Source organism: Camellia sinensis, chromosome 3 (genome assembly GCF_055761805.1).
Source record: "Camellia sinensis isolate YWXY chromosome 3, ASM5576180v1, whole genome shotgun sequence".
Taxonomy (NCBI): Eukaryota; Viridiplantae; Streptophyta; class Magnoliopsida; order Ericales; family Theaceae; genus Camellia; species Camellia sinensis.
Genome location: NC_138963.1, coordinates 177036352 through 177050140, shown reverse-complemented (window position 1 = coordinate 177050140; position 13789 = coordinate 177036352). Strand labels below are relative to the sequence as shown.

The 13789-nt window shown below is 40.8% G+C and overlaps 1 long non-coding RNA gene and 1 pseudogene across 2 annotated transcripts in view; one reads left to right on the top strand and one right to left on the bottom strand.

Annotated features, from left to right (window-relative positions):
* The window catches only part of LOC145822941 (uncharacterized), a 67190-nt gene that overhangs the window by 15942 nt on the left and 37459 nt on the right, over positions 1–13789 (top strand). The gene's annotated exons all lie outside the window — the stretch shown is intronic.
* The window catches only part of LOC145789051 (glycosyl hydrolase 5 family protein-like), a 30288-nt pseudogene continuing 26549 nt past the window's right edge, over positions 10051–13789 (bottom strand). The window contains exons 3-4 of the transcript XR_014364803.1: positions 11553–12072; positions 10051–10660 (exon numbers count right to left, since the gene is read on the bottom strand). The product of XR_014364803.1 is annotated as a glycosyl hydrolase 5 family protein-like (transcript). The remainder of the gene's footprint in view (positions 10661–11552; positions 12073–13789) is intronic.

Below are 13789 nucleotides of genomic sequence, written 5' to 3'. Positions count from 1 at the left end.
TTTCAATAGTTGACTTCTTCGGAAATTTGGTTGAGATTTGTTTTACAATCACAAATTTCTGGAGTGTCATCAGATTCATCACCAGTACCTGATGAATATAAAGCAACTATTTCATCTTCATTCTCTGAAGAAGTGCCTGATTCATCAGAAAGCATTCTGAGAATCTGTTGCTAGATTTCATTATCTAATGATAATTCATTAAGCTTCTGTTGTATTTTAGATTTACAACGATTGGCATAATGACCTATCTGTCCACACTTATAACATTTAATTGTGGATTTAGATTTTTTTCTGGAATATTTTGATTTACCTTTGGAAGGTGTTTGTTGTTGAAATTGATGTTTATTTTATCTGGATTTTTTTGAATAATACTTGGAGGATTTCCCAGTTTTTTGTTTCTTCTGTTTGTGAGGATACTGTAATTTTGTATCATAGGCAAATTGTTCGCAAAACTCGCCTAATTCTTTTCTTCCTGTAAGATGTTGTTGTTTCATCTGTTACTGTAATTTAAGATCATTGCATAAACCAAGACCTTCATCAATGATAATACCTACAAGTTGGCCATAAGTATATCGATGGTATGGAATGGCTAATTGATTATGACGATCACGAAGTTTCTTTCTAACTCTTTCAGCAAAAAGAGTAGGAAGACCGTCAATGAATTTAGCTTTTCAATGATCTGAATTAGCATCAGCTCGGCGATGCACTTTCATCAGGAAGACATCTTTATACCATCTAAAATAGGACAAAGAGGGGCATCTTAATTTCTGTAATAGTTCTCTACTACGATCTTCGATACCTGTAACAGTACCAATGAAATGGAGAACTATGGTATTTACAAGAGTATAAACAGCATCTTGTTCTGTAGTTTCAGCTCTGGTGTCTGTATCAACCCTAATTTTGGTAGAATTTAGGATTTCAGTGTTTTGGGTTGTACTAAGGATGTTATCCCACCATCCTTTAAGTAGACCAGTAAAGCCACTAACAATAAACCTGGCTACTTGGTGATCTGTATTCTCTTTTTGTTTACAAACTGTGGCAAACATGAGCATGTGCTGAAGAACTTCAAATATTTGATATTCGGAAAGACCATCAATATTCCATTCATAAATGGTTCTACTGTGGTAAGACTTCTGGCTATGGAGGAAATCTTCTTCATAAAGAATATCCATTGGACTAGGTCTGGAGTAGTAATATCTACTTGGTGCAAGATAAGCTTGTTGTTCAGCTCTAGTTCCATAATGGACCTTATTAACAGAAGAAGGTTCATTTTGGAAATTGGCTTGGATTTCAGAAATTTGATGTGATTCCAAATTATGATAATTTTCATCTAATTCCTGAGTATGATTTCTGGATAACATATTTACTTGCGAGGATTCTCCTGTATGAATATTAAGGTTCTTAATCTTATTAATAAGAGTATCCATAAATTTTGTATTATCTTTTTTGGGCTTTAAATTAAAATTTGTTACTGTAGGAGTAGGCTTAAAAGCTACAGGTTGGATGTCAGGAGTCTTAGGTTAAAGATGACAGGTGTTCTTAATTTGAACAACAGTCTCTTCGATTCGATTTAACTATTTGCCCATGGTTTGACAGTAAAGGTTAGTATTATTATTCTGTTTTATGACAGGAATAATTTCCTTGGCTGTCAAAACAGTATTGTTTTTTGCTGGAGGTTCCACAAAAGCTGTGATGACTAAAGGTTGACTGGAAGTAGAATCACTTGGAAGTAATTCTAGAGATTTTGGAGGAGGATGTACAGATGTAATAATATTACCATCTGTGGTGACCCAATTTTTCTTAATATTTTCTAAAACATTTATTTGAAAATTCTGGATATTTCCTTTTTCTGTAAACCATAATGGAAAAGATTAGAGTGACTGGCTTTCTTCCAGACATTGATAATACTGGATTTTAATTTCTTCAAGCTGTTCTGGATCATGCGAAGCAAAATACCATTTTCTGAATTTTGCATATTTTTCCTGGTAGAAATCCTGATTAAGGATTTTCCTATTTTCACTTCTTGGACTTAAATCCATTAAACATCGAAATTCATGTCACTAGCAGTAGGACTATAAGGTCCTTTGCTACTGGATTCTTTGGGGTTATAAATCCCATGAGGGATTTTATTTCTAGAAAACTGTAATCCTTGGACTTCTGGATCCATAGGATCTATGTGATCTGGATTACTTGGTGGCCTAGAGGGCATACCTTGTATTTCGGATTCAAAAGGTTCAGGTGTAGAATGTCTGGTGATTCTGGAAAGTCTACTCGGTAATCTTCTCTAAAAGAGGGAGTAGATCTAATACTAGCAGTTGACATACTTCTAGAGAGTTGTCTTTGAGGTTTCTGGAAACGAAGGTAAACATTACCTCCATCAGTTTGAATAACATCATCCAGATTTTGCTGGACAATAGGCCTAGGTGGAACTGCATTATTTATTTGCCATTTTTCCGGAAAAGTAATGTTTTGCCATGCAATCATTTTTGGCATAGCTACCTGACTGTTGTAAAGATTGGTATCTATTAGCACTGTGTGACCTTGATCACTTTGCTTTCGAATGTAAGGGTTTAATGTGGATAAAACCTTTAAATATATTCTGGAAATTACCGCAAAGGGTGGTGATCCTGGAAGATACTCATAACCATGAGATAAAACTCTTAATTCCAAAACTTTAGAAAGATTTTGGTCTGAAAGGGCTACACTCAGGTTTGGATATATATCAAAATACTGGACCATGAGCTAGACTAGTTTCTATTGCTCCCATGAGCGAAGCTCTCCAGTCAGTACATCTACCATCTCGTAGTGCACACTGGATACTGGTATTTTGACCTAAAAGTGTCATAGGTTTAATGGCAACTTGGACAAGTCCGATATGGACATATTTGTATTTCTGTAGAAAAGGGTAAAGATCCTGGATATGTATTAAATACATTAGTTCATCATTATTCTGTACTGAGACTGCATGCTCAAATGTTTTGATGATTTTTCAACTGGAAAAGTCTAACATACCTATCTTATAGATGGTATCTGGTTTTACCTTTGGTATTGTCCATTTATCAAGTGCTTCCTTAACATCTTGATAAGCAACAAGTTTTCTAGCTTCTGATGTAGAAGCTACTGTATTGGCCACTGTGTTGGCTACTGTAGGTGCAATATTTTCTGTAGGAGCGGTAGACATAGAGGTGTACATTGACCATATATGTATAATTAAAATTAAATAAAACTAACTATAATGAACATTAAACATGGCTCTGATACCAACAATGGTGCTTGACACAGGTGAAAGCTAGCACGTCTGTCAACGGTTTACAAAGTCAAAGGTCCTAACCGCAATCTCTGCTAACGGACTAACTCTACGCGACTTAGGTGATGTCCCACTAACCCTAACACTAATCTAACCATCATTAAGCACAAACCCAGGAATAATATTAATTATAGTTTTATTTTATTTTATCGTAATTATGCCATATATGGTCTAATGTGCTGGAGGGGGAGACCGAATGGCCGTAGCCAAAAGGCAAATCTGCTCGTGCAGTTATGTCTGGACTTGAATAATTTTTTGATTACAAGTGTCTAATTCTTGGAGACCCCAAGAATCATTAGGCCAAATAGATAAATAATATACAATATTATTTTTTCTTGTTTGATAATAATCTAATAATTCATTCAATATAGAAAGAGAATAAACAGACATACATTAAAAATGAAATACTTACAATCAATACTTACTCTCAATATGACAATCTTTATTATACTTCAAACTTTAAGCTTATAATATTACACACTGAGAGAGAGAGAATATAAAACTGAAAAACTTAAAAATATTAATGCGTGCCTACAACAAGGGTGTGGCATCCATTAAATAGAAAAATAAAAGTAAAGGGATAAGATGGAGGCAGACAGGTGGCGTGTCCTGGATGGCTTGGAGTCGGATAGCCTTATCTCCTCGTGATTCCCTTATCTTTAAATGTCGGTAGATGGGGACTGGATAGACAGCTAGGCCAGTTGGTATGATAATGGACAAAGCATCTCTCAATAGCCGAAAGTTGTTTTGTCGTTGGATTAGTGGAGGACAAAGAGGTGAATTATTCCTCTTTTCCTTTTCCTTTTTTATCTTTTTCGCGGGCCATCTTTTCTGTAATAATGCCCGTGAGTGAATCCCAAAAATCTCCAAGATTTGGATCTTCTTCCGCTGGATCTTGTGATTCACCTGCCAATACTGTGAATGTATTTTCATCATCATACGGATCAGTATGGCCTTCTTCTTCTGGATCTCCATGACTGGTATCAGATTTCATACTGGTATCATCTATGGAAAATGACTGGAGAAATTGCTCCTTCATACAGTCCATGCTTTTGATGACTAAATCCTGTTCTGAAAGTGCAGGATATTTTTGTCTTAATTCATTTTGAATTTGGACAAAAGGATTCTGAACTGTTGGTGCTGCTGGAATAAGCTTAGGAGTAGCATCCCAGCATGCCTAAGTATGTCCTTTAATTTTCTGGAGCAGTTCTTGATGGGGTTTTGGATCATCCATCTTATTCCACCATTTATAAAAGAAAACTCTTTTTAAATGAGGAACTTTATTCTGGAAATCACATTGGAAATCCCATTTCCAAATCCAGGGAATACCAAAGCGAATTACAAAATGGACTGTAGATTTAGACATAGATATGTCCTTATATCCTGGAGGTGACTGTATGCAATCTGCCATTCTTTAAAGGCGTTGCGAACATCTTCTGGAAAAGCGTCAATCTAGATACCAAACTTATTCCACCAAACGAGAAACCAAGTTGGGAGATCGTTTTGTAATAGTTCGGGAATGACACGGATAAACCAAGAATGGTTCCATTGGGGATTCATATAAAAGAATGCCTGAGAAAAGGCATCAATATAATCCCAGTAGCTGTAACGAGATTCCTTGGAACGGATCTCAAGAGTGCGGGTAACATGGGGATGCATACCCCAAGTGGGCATAGGCATGATAAATAAAAATATACCCTGCAATAAAAATATGAAACCAAAATAAATAAATTACTTTTTTATCGTTGGAATAATATTACTAAAATAAATTATTTTATTGCTATTCATGGTACAATAGTGGGTCAATACCTAACAGGCAACAAAGTCATCTTTCATGCTCTCTCTCTCTCTCTCTCTCATTTGATTCCCACCCAAACTTCCCACATGTAGATAATACATAAAATTTTCCCAGAAAAGAAAAGAAAAGAAAATTACCTGGTAAGCATTAATAAGGCTGAGATCAATGATAGAAGGGTTGTTGGCTTGAAAACCAGCAATGGAATCTGATGTTATAGTTAATATACAACGGGTACCTGGCAGAATGGGTCGGACTGATCCACGCTTCTCGTGCCAATATCCGAGTGATCAAACCCACCAATGAACCTGCAGGTAAGTTCAACGGGGAACGGGAAGTCCCCCGGTGAACCCTCCGACGAGTAAGTTAGAAAGAGAAGTAGAGTGTAGAGAGAGAGTGAAGATAGAAAGCTTAACTATCTTCTTGTCTTCAAAGTCTACTTATATCCTTTGATAATTATTTCGCCGTCCCTTCCGACCTGCCACCTTGGCCGAAAGTCTATGCTGTAGCTTACCTTATTCAGGGTGAGGGGGTGTTGTTTCGACGGAGAGGTGTTGTCGTAATAAATGCTGTGACGGGCCGCATTAATGGTGATGTGTAGTGGCAATAACTTTGCAGATCTTTGTCTGCTGATGTGGCTTGTACTTTACTTGCCACATGTCTGAATATCATTGGTTCTTTGTGTCGTGTTGGCTTCCAGCTGTTTAGGATCTCATCAGTTGGGTTATGTGTTGGGCTCTAAGTGATGGGCTTGGGTTGTTCATAGTGGGCTATGACCTTTGTGGGCCTAACCACGTCAGTAGTCCTCCATTCCCAAGTGCAGCTTTAGCCCAACAAAAGGAATACTAAATGGCGAAGATGAGGAGGACCGACTGCGAAGGGTGGCCGAGTGAAAGGACTGGCCATGAGGGGGACCGACCGCGAAAGGTGGGGTGGGCGGGGAGGCGCGAGGCTCAAGAGGCGGCATGTCACGTGATGACTTGAAGTGGAAAAGACGGGTTAAGGGGGGATGTAGTAAATCGTGATCGTATACGTGACAGCATCTCGTGGGGAGGGAGATTAGGCGTTGGGCCAAAAATGAAACGATAGGTCATGATGGGTGTTGAAAAGACAGTTTTGGCGGATGTTTTGAAAAGTTTTCAAACTGGCGAAAATTAATTGTGACCCTCGGAATACGGGCAAGCTTTGGGCGTTTGGTATTATTCGATTTACCTACTTCTTTGCAAAAAATCAAAACATTTCAAGTGTTAACTCCTTTGTTGCTGACGATACACCTCTGCAGCATTTCTTGAATTTTTTTACACCCGCTTCCGAAGCTATTCGTAGGTGCACCACAGAGATGGCTCAAGAAGAAGCTGGAACCGCCAGGGTTGATCCGTTTGGGGATGACGACGCAGTGGAGCTGGCGGAGCAGTACCGGACGGAGAGACAAGCGGAGAGGGTAGGGGAGCAGGTGATACAATCCCATTCTTCCACCATGATAGTGGCTCCGAAGCCAATCAGCCAGGCGGAACCAGATCACTGGCATACGAAGGCTGACAAATCAACGGTTACTGCGGCGGACTTGGAGGTTATGCACGAAAAGTACCAAGTTCCCACTAAAATAGAGTTACGATTGTCGTCGTCAACGGAGAGGCCATACGACGCCCGGCCGGGGGAGTTTGCCCTGTATGAGGAAGCATTGAAAGGAGGACTGAGGCTGCCGCTTCCGCAAGTGGTGGTCGATGTCCTAAACCGGTTGGAGGTAGCGCCGGGGCAACTAATGCCCAACGCGTGGAAGATTGTGTTAGCCTGTGCAAGCGCATGGCCAAAGGCAACTGAAGGGGCGGCTATGACGGTGGACGAATTTTTCACGTATTATAAGGCCTCAGGAAAGAGACGTGGGTGACGTTGCAGGCGGCGGTAGGGAGAGGTCTGGTGACGGGGCTGCCGTCATCCATTAAGGGTTGGAGGCCGCGGTGGTTTTACGTGTCCGCGAATGGGGGGGTTGGGGTGCGTATGATGTGGAGAGTACCCACCAAATCTGTGGAGCCAAAACTGGGGGCGGCAGTAGAAGAGAGGATAAAAAGGGTGAAGTCATGGAGGGAGAAGGAGGGAGTCAGGTGGGACGAACTCGTTCAACCTTCAGTCTTGTTTGCAGCAGGATTGGGCCCTCAGCCGAGCGTTGGAGATCTGGGACGGGCTGAACTAGAGGCGAGGAGGAGAGCGCAAAAGGCTGAGGATATGGCCATCCTCGCCAAAGCCAATAGGTTCAAAGAGTCCCAGGTAGACCGACTGCCAAAACTGATCTTGAAGGAGAGGATCCGACCTCGCCCTAAACCTCTGGGGGAAAAAGACCTAAGTGGATTTGAGCCACGACCACCCCCAGTTGATCCTTTGAAGGAGAGGTCCTACAAGGAGATGGAGGCGGGGGGTGTGGTAAAGAAGAAGAGGAGAGTGAGGAGGAGTGAAGAAGAGCCTGCCTTAAAGAGGAGGAAGGAGGTGACAGCAGAGGAGACCCCCATGGCCAAGGAGGCAGGGGAGGAGGGGGTGGGGGAGATCCCAAGAAGGGTGGTGGCCCCAGAAGTGGTGGAGGTCGCCTCAGAGGTCATGGAAGTTGTCCCAGTAGTGGCGGAGATCGCGCAAAAAGTTCAAGTAGAGGAAGGGTCAACTGGCCTTGAGCGAAGGGGAGAGGAACAACCCCAGGGAGGTCCGGCGCCCCAAGGAGGGGGGGTCAGGCTGACCACTGTGATCTACCATGCCCGCGCGGTGTCCGGGCGACTAGAGGGAGAAGAAGGCCCAGCCAGGGCAGCTGCAAATTGCCTTGTGGGTATAGTGGATGATGCAGCCGTCCGCTCGGTGGCTAGGTTCAACGAGGCTGAGCTACTAAGGGGGTTATGCTCTGCCCAAATGGAGGTAACCACCTTAGCTAGGGCTCTGCTAAGAAAGGTGGCGGCTGCAAAGGTCAAGTCGGATGAGGGCAAGGCTCAACTTGCAAACTTCAAATGGGAGAGTGCAGGGTGGAAGAAAGCTGCGCGGAGTGCGTGCTCCAGGGGTTGGTAGGAAGCTGAAAAAGCTAAAAAGATGCAAGTGTTGGCCATTATTCACCGTAATGTTGCCGATCGTGCCCACGCTGAGCTGCTCGCGGCGAAGTTAGAGCTTGAGGACGAACGCTGCAGGGTAGTGTTGCTCGAGTTCCAGCTTACTGGCGAGCAGAAGAAGCTAGGGGATGCTGAAAAGGTCTGCGTAGTTGTCGTCGAACGCTTTGAAGAGGCTATGACCAGCAATGAAGATCTGCGTGCGCAACAGATCAAGGAAAAAGAAGACGCAGACCTGATAATTGTTGGGCTGCAGAAGGAGTTGGAAGATGAGCGTGCCAAGTTGCTGGAGGAGAGGGCGAGGTTGGAGAAAGAGTTGGAAGAAGAGAAGATCAAGGCAGCCTCTGAAAGGGCGGCATGCCCAGACCTATGCGTCGCAACGGTTGAACAGTTTAAGGGGTTTGCTGAATTTCAGATGGCGATCGATGTCGCGGTCGCCAGCAGCTTGGCGAGGGAAGTGTCTGAGGGGGCGGGCTCGTCGGGAACGACCGCTGGGGGCAGGACTGAGGCAGAAGTTATTGAGAGCTTCCAGTGGTCAGACTTCTATAAGCACGAAATGGCTGAGTTCTAGGACAGTGGCTGGAAGATGTTCAAGCGTAAAGCTGAAGAGCTGTTCCCAGACTTAGACCTTAGCAATGTAAAAATTGACGAAGACGATGTGGCCCAGACCCCCCTAGATGAAGGTATTGAAGAAGAAGACCTCATTTCCAGTGAGGAGGAATAATTGAAGTGAACAAAATTTGTAGTTAGAGTTGTTCTTGTGTGTTTGTTTTTGTTTTTTTTTTTTTTTTGAAATGTTGTAATGAATTTATGTATAAGTTTGTGAATAAATAAAATTTCAGTTGTGTTTTCATTCGATTGTTTTTGCTTGTGCATCTGAAATGAATGAGAATGGTGGCAAAGACTTCATGCAAACCTCAATGTAAATTGGAGTCGAGCTTGTATTAAAAACTCAATGAAGAGTGAAGGTTAGGATGTAATAAAATTACAAGTGTGTGTCTGCCACACTGTTGAAGTGAATGAGAGTGGTTTAGTAAAGTTAGGCTTGACTTGTAAAGAGAAAGGCTGACTAGCAACTGTTGATTAATAAGGAAATAGTTTGACTTGTAAAGGAAACATGTAAGAATGTTAGAGATATGAAGTTTCAAATTATGCCCAAAAAATGGAGTCGTAAATCATGTTGCAAGAGTGTTGGTAAATAAAAGATTAGTTTGGAATTTGACCAAGTAAGGTGTAAAAACATGGACCGGGAATTTTGGCCAAGTGAGTCTACTAATGCCACAAGCATGAAGTTTGCTTGAATGGCTTTGACCGAGCTCTGCATGTGTGCTCAGTCGGGGTTAAGCTATGATTCACTGACTTTGCAAATAATTCAATAGCTTGAAGTAGCTCAGTCTTGCTCTGACCGAGGCGTTTCATGCTCAGTCTGGACGAGCTGTTCCTGGTTGGTCGGGCTGAGGCTGTAAGCTTTTGTCGCTCGATCTGGGCGAGGCTTTTAGTGCTCAGTCTGGCTGAGGCTTTTTATGCTCAGTCTGGCTGAGGCTTTAGATGAGCGGTCTGGCCGAGGCTCGTCATGCTCAGTCTGGCTGAGGCTTGTTGTGCTCAGACTGGCTGAGGCTTTGTATGCTCGGTCTGGCTGAGGCTCGTCATGCTCAGTCTGGCTGAGGCTTTGGATGCTCGGTCTGGCCGAGGTTTATCATGCTCAGTCTGGCTAACAATTGTAATCAATTAGACAAAATTGAGACAATATTATAAATTCATAGTCAGAATCAAGCCAACTAGAATTTTAAGAACTAAAAGGACACAAAAACCAAAATATAGGGACTATTGATGTAGTTTGCCCATGATTTATTACTTCAACAATATGAAACTTGATTAAACTTCTTCAATAAATGATTTCTTGTACGTACTGTTCTTTTCACAAATTTCTTCAATGTCTAAATACATCACTATCTTCTTTTTCTCATGCCGAATCCACCAAACTCCTAAGCATGTTGTTTCTCAAGAAATCGAACACTGAGTTGAATCCAAAGAAAGGTGTAGTCACACTCGAACTTCTAGTATTATTAACAATTTTGAACCACTAACTTCCCGGGTCGCACATATTATCCCTGTTTAAGCATTTACAATTATTTGTGACGATAATATTGCTACTGGGGTCCACATCCAAGCAAACGGCGGCGCCATCGGTGGCGAGCTTAGATGAGAGGTGCATTTTAGAGTCTGAGATGGGCTCCCATTTTGAAGTTGAGTCACTGCAAATCACACCAAGTTTTGCTGGTTTGTTTAGCCCATCTGCTTGTAAGCAAAAATAGGTTCCTTTTATGGTTAGTGTCTTTTGTTGTGTGTTGTAGGACCAAGCCTCAGAGTCTGTGCATGGACCTAGCTTTAGTGGCTCCAATAGTGATTTTCTGTGGATACACTGACCAGTTAGTGGGTGGAAGATTACTTTGTGTTGTTTGGCTCCTTGTTGGGCTGGCCCTACATGCCAAACAAAGCATAAACAAAACCATTTATATATAGATGATTGTTAACGTGTGTTTTTAAGGCACACATCAAAACTTTATAGGCATACAAGTTAAGACTGAACTCTCAAACTAAAATTGGTATATGTTTAGACTGGATGCATAATTCCAACTTGGGGGAGAATATAGATGTGAAAACTAAAAATTCATCGGTACCACTAATATTCTAATATTTTCCAAATAAAATTGTAACCGTCAAGTTTTTTTTTTTAAAAAAAAAAAAATATATATATATATATATATACTCAGGGCCTAAATTATATAATTTGAAAATATTCTTAATTAATACTACTATAATATGGAGATTTTCAAAACTTTTTGGGAGGGGCATTATCTCCATTTATCCTTGTCCATTCCGATTATGTTCGTATTTTGTCTTTTCTTATATTTTGTCTTCCTAGAACAAAATTTATTATCTTTTTTGAAGTACTTCAGAAATACCAACTCAATAGGTTAATATGAAAGTTTCAAATTAATAAGAGCACTAGTCATGAATGTAGGGAAAAGGATTCGCTCCAACAATTTTTTTATTCAATCATTATTTAACAATTGATTCAAAGGCCAAGTCTAATATAATGACTCGCTGTTAAATTAAATTGTGATATTTGGATAAGCTATGGTAATGACTAGTTGTAAAATTGAATTGTGACCTTTAGATCAATTGATGGATGATGATAGCTAGATGAAAAAAGTGCTGGAGGACCAACGAGATAAAAGACAAATGAGATGACCTTGTCTCCCATCCAACTGACAAAAGTGAATTAAGTTAGGTCGACGCATTACGATAGTGAATATTGAATAATTTTCACAAAAAAAAGGCATAAAATTGAATTTTATGAATTCAATACCTTGAAAGGGTGATTGAATTGTAGAGATCCTTTCCAAGAAGCTTGAATTCCTAGCCTCACACCAATTCCAATTGAACACCCCATAAAACTCCTCTAACCCAATCACCCCGTCTCTCAAATGATAACTCCCAACAAGTGTCCACAAAGCCCAATCCAAGTCAAGTTCAGCAGCCACACCCACGAAACAATTTAGGTACCTATTGTCGTTGTCATTTGTAGCCCTTAGGTCCACCCCAAATTCACTCATAAATAAGGGGTACCCTTGGTCCAACACAAACCCTGCCTTCCTTATCATTTGATCTACCATTTGCCCACAAACCTGGTTTGGGTTGCCTGTTTTTTATGCCGACCCATCAGAAACCCATACCAATGCACCTCAAATACTAGCTTTCCGGTGAACGTTAGGTTCATTGGGTAGTTGAGGAGGAAGGATAAATCTTTGTCGAAACTCAATCCAGAGAGAATGACGAGAACATCAGGGTTTACTACATGAACTACTTCCGCTCCTTTCTACATATACCTAAATTGAGCATCTGTAACAACCCTTGTCACTGTTTACCGATTAACCACTGATTACTGCGAAACTGAGACTGATTGTGATTGATTACTGAAGTAATTGAACTAATTGAAATACTGAACTGACTGACTGAAATCTAAAACTGATTGATTGATTGTATCTGTCTAAATGCATTTTTATCTGTTGCTTGTTAATTGATCTGTTCGTGTTTTTATGGTTAATTTGCGAATTGAAGGCCTTATCGGCGGCTGAACCGGAAACCGATTAGTGTTTTATGATCATCGTGATTTATGTGATTTTATGGTGTAATTACCTGAAAACTGATTAGGTATGATTAAATTAGATTAAAATGAGTTAAATTGCATTGTTACACTTATTTACCATTTTGCCACACTTAGTGGCCCACTACATGAGCCATGTTTGAGACTTATTATATACTTAGGCAACTCTTCATCAGCTCATTTTCATTGTTTTGCCGACCAAGAGAGTTAGGGGGAGAGAAATTGAGTTCTAGATTGTGTTTTGCTTGGAACTTGAAGAAATTGTAGAAGAAATTGCATATTTGAGCTTCCCTTCCTTGAATTGGAGACTTAAGGTAGAAATTCATCTTCTCATTCTTGTGTTTAAATTGTTTCTTGCATGGTTTAGACCTAGGTTGGAGACTAGAGCCAACTTATGGCTCAAATTGTTGTGTTGAAGCTTAATTGTTGCATGCATGTATATATATTGAAGTTTTGAGGTTGTAGTTCACATTCTTCACATGCATGTTCATGTTTTAAGAGTAGTCCATGATTTCATCATGTTTTTAGAAAGAATTGGCTCAATTGAGCTAGCATTTGAAGCTTTGAGGTGTTTAAATTCATGCATGTTTGCATGTTCTTCATATTTATGGAAATTGGTTTGAATTGGATTTATTTGAACCACCTTTGGGCTTTGATTTTACAAATTGAGCTTTGAATCATGTTAAAGTATGAGTTTTGATGTGTTTTCTGGAAAATTGGCCCAAGAGGATCGAAATTTATGGTTTAAAACTTGGTTTTGAGCTTGAGGTTCAAATCTGGAATTTCCAGAATTTGGACTCATGCTCGAGCGGGGTGATTGGCGCTCGAGCGTGGAAATCGTGCTCCCAGTATTTTGTTCTGTTTTGAAGTCCACTCGAGCGGAATAATTGACGCTCGAGCGGGACATTGTGTCTCATGCTCGAACGGGTGTCGAGCTCCCAATCGAGCGTGATTTTCGCCTATCCAGCACTTTTGACTGTTTTGCAGAACGCTCGAGCGGGTAAGTCTACGCTCGAACGGAAACCTTTGTCTGCAAGTCCGCTCGAGCGGAGTAACATACGCTCGAGCGTGACCCCTGTTTTCTGAAAAGTCTGAAAATGCTTTTAAAGTGCATCTTTGCATCCTCATCCCATCCTAGGCATTCCTAGGCCTAGTTTAAAACATCTTAATGAGGATATAGACGTAGAACCACACCGAGGCAAATTAGGGATTAAGTTATTATCTTTCCCAACTGTGTAGCTTAGTGTGTGTTCAATCTGTAACTGTGTAGGGTTGGCGACTGGGGACGCGCTCTAGCTTTACTGTAGTCCAGAACTCTGTGAGCAACAACTGTGTAAAGATATGTTCAAAATGATTATCTTCTGAACAATTGAGCTGTACTGCTTTCTGAACTGATACTGTTAATTGAATGAATGTATGTCCTATATTCTGAACTGTAT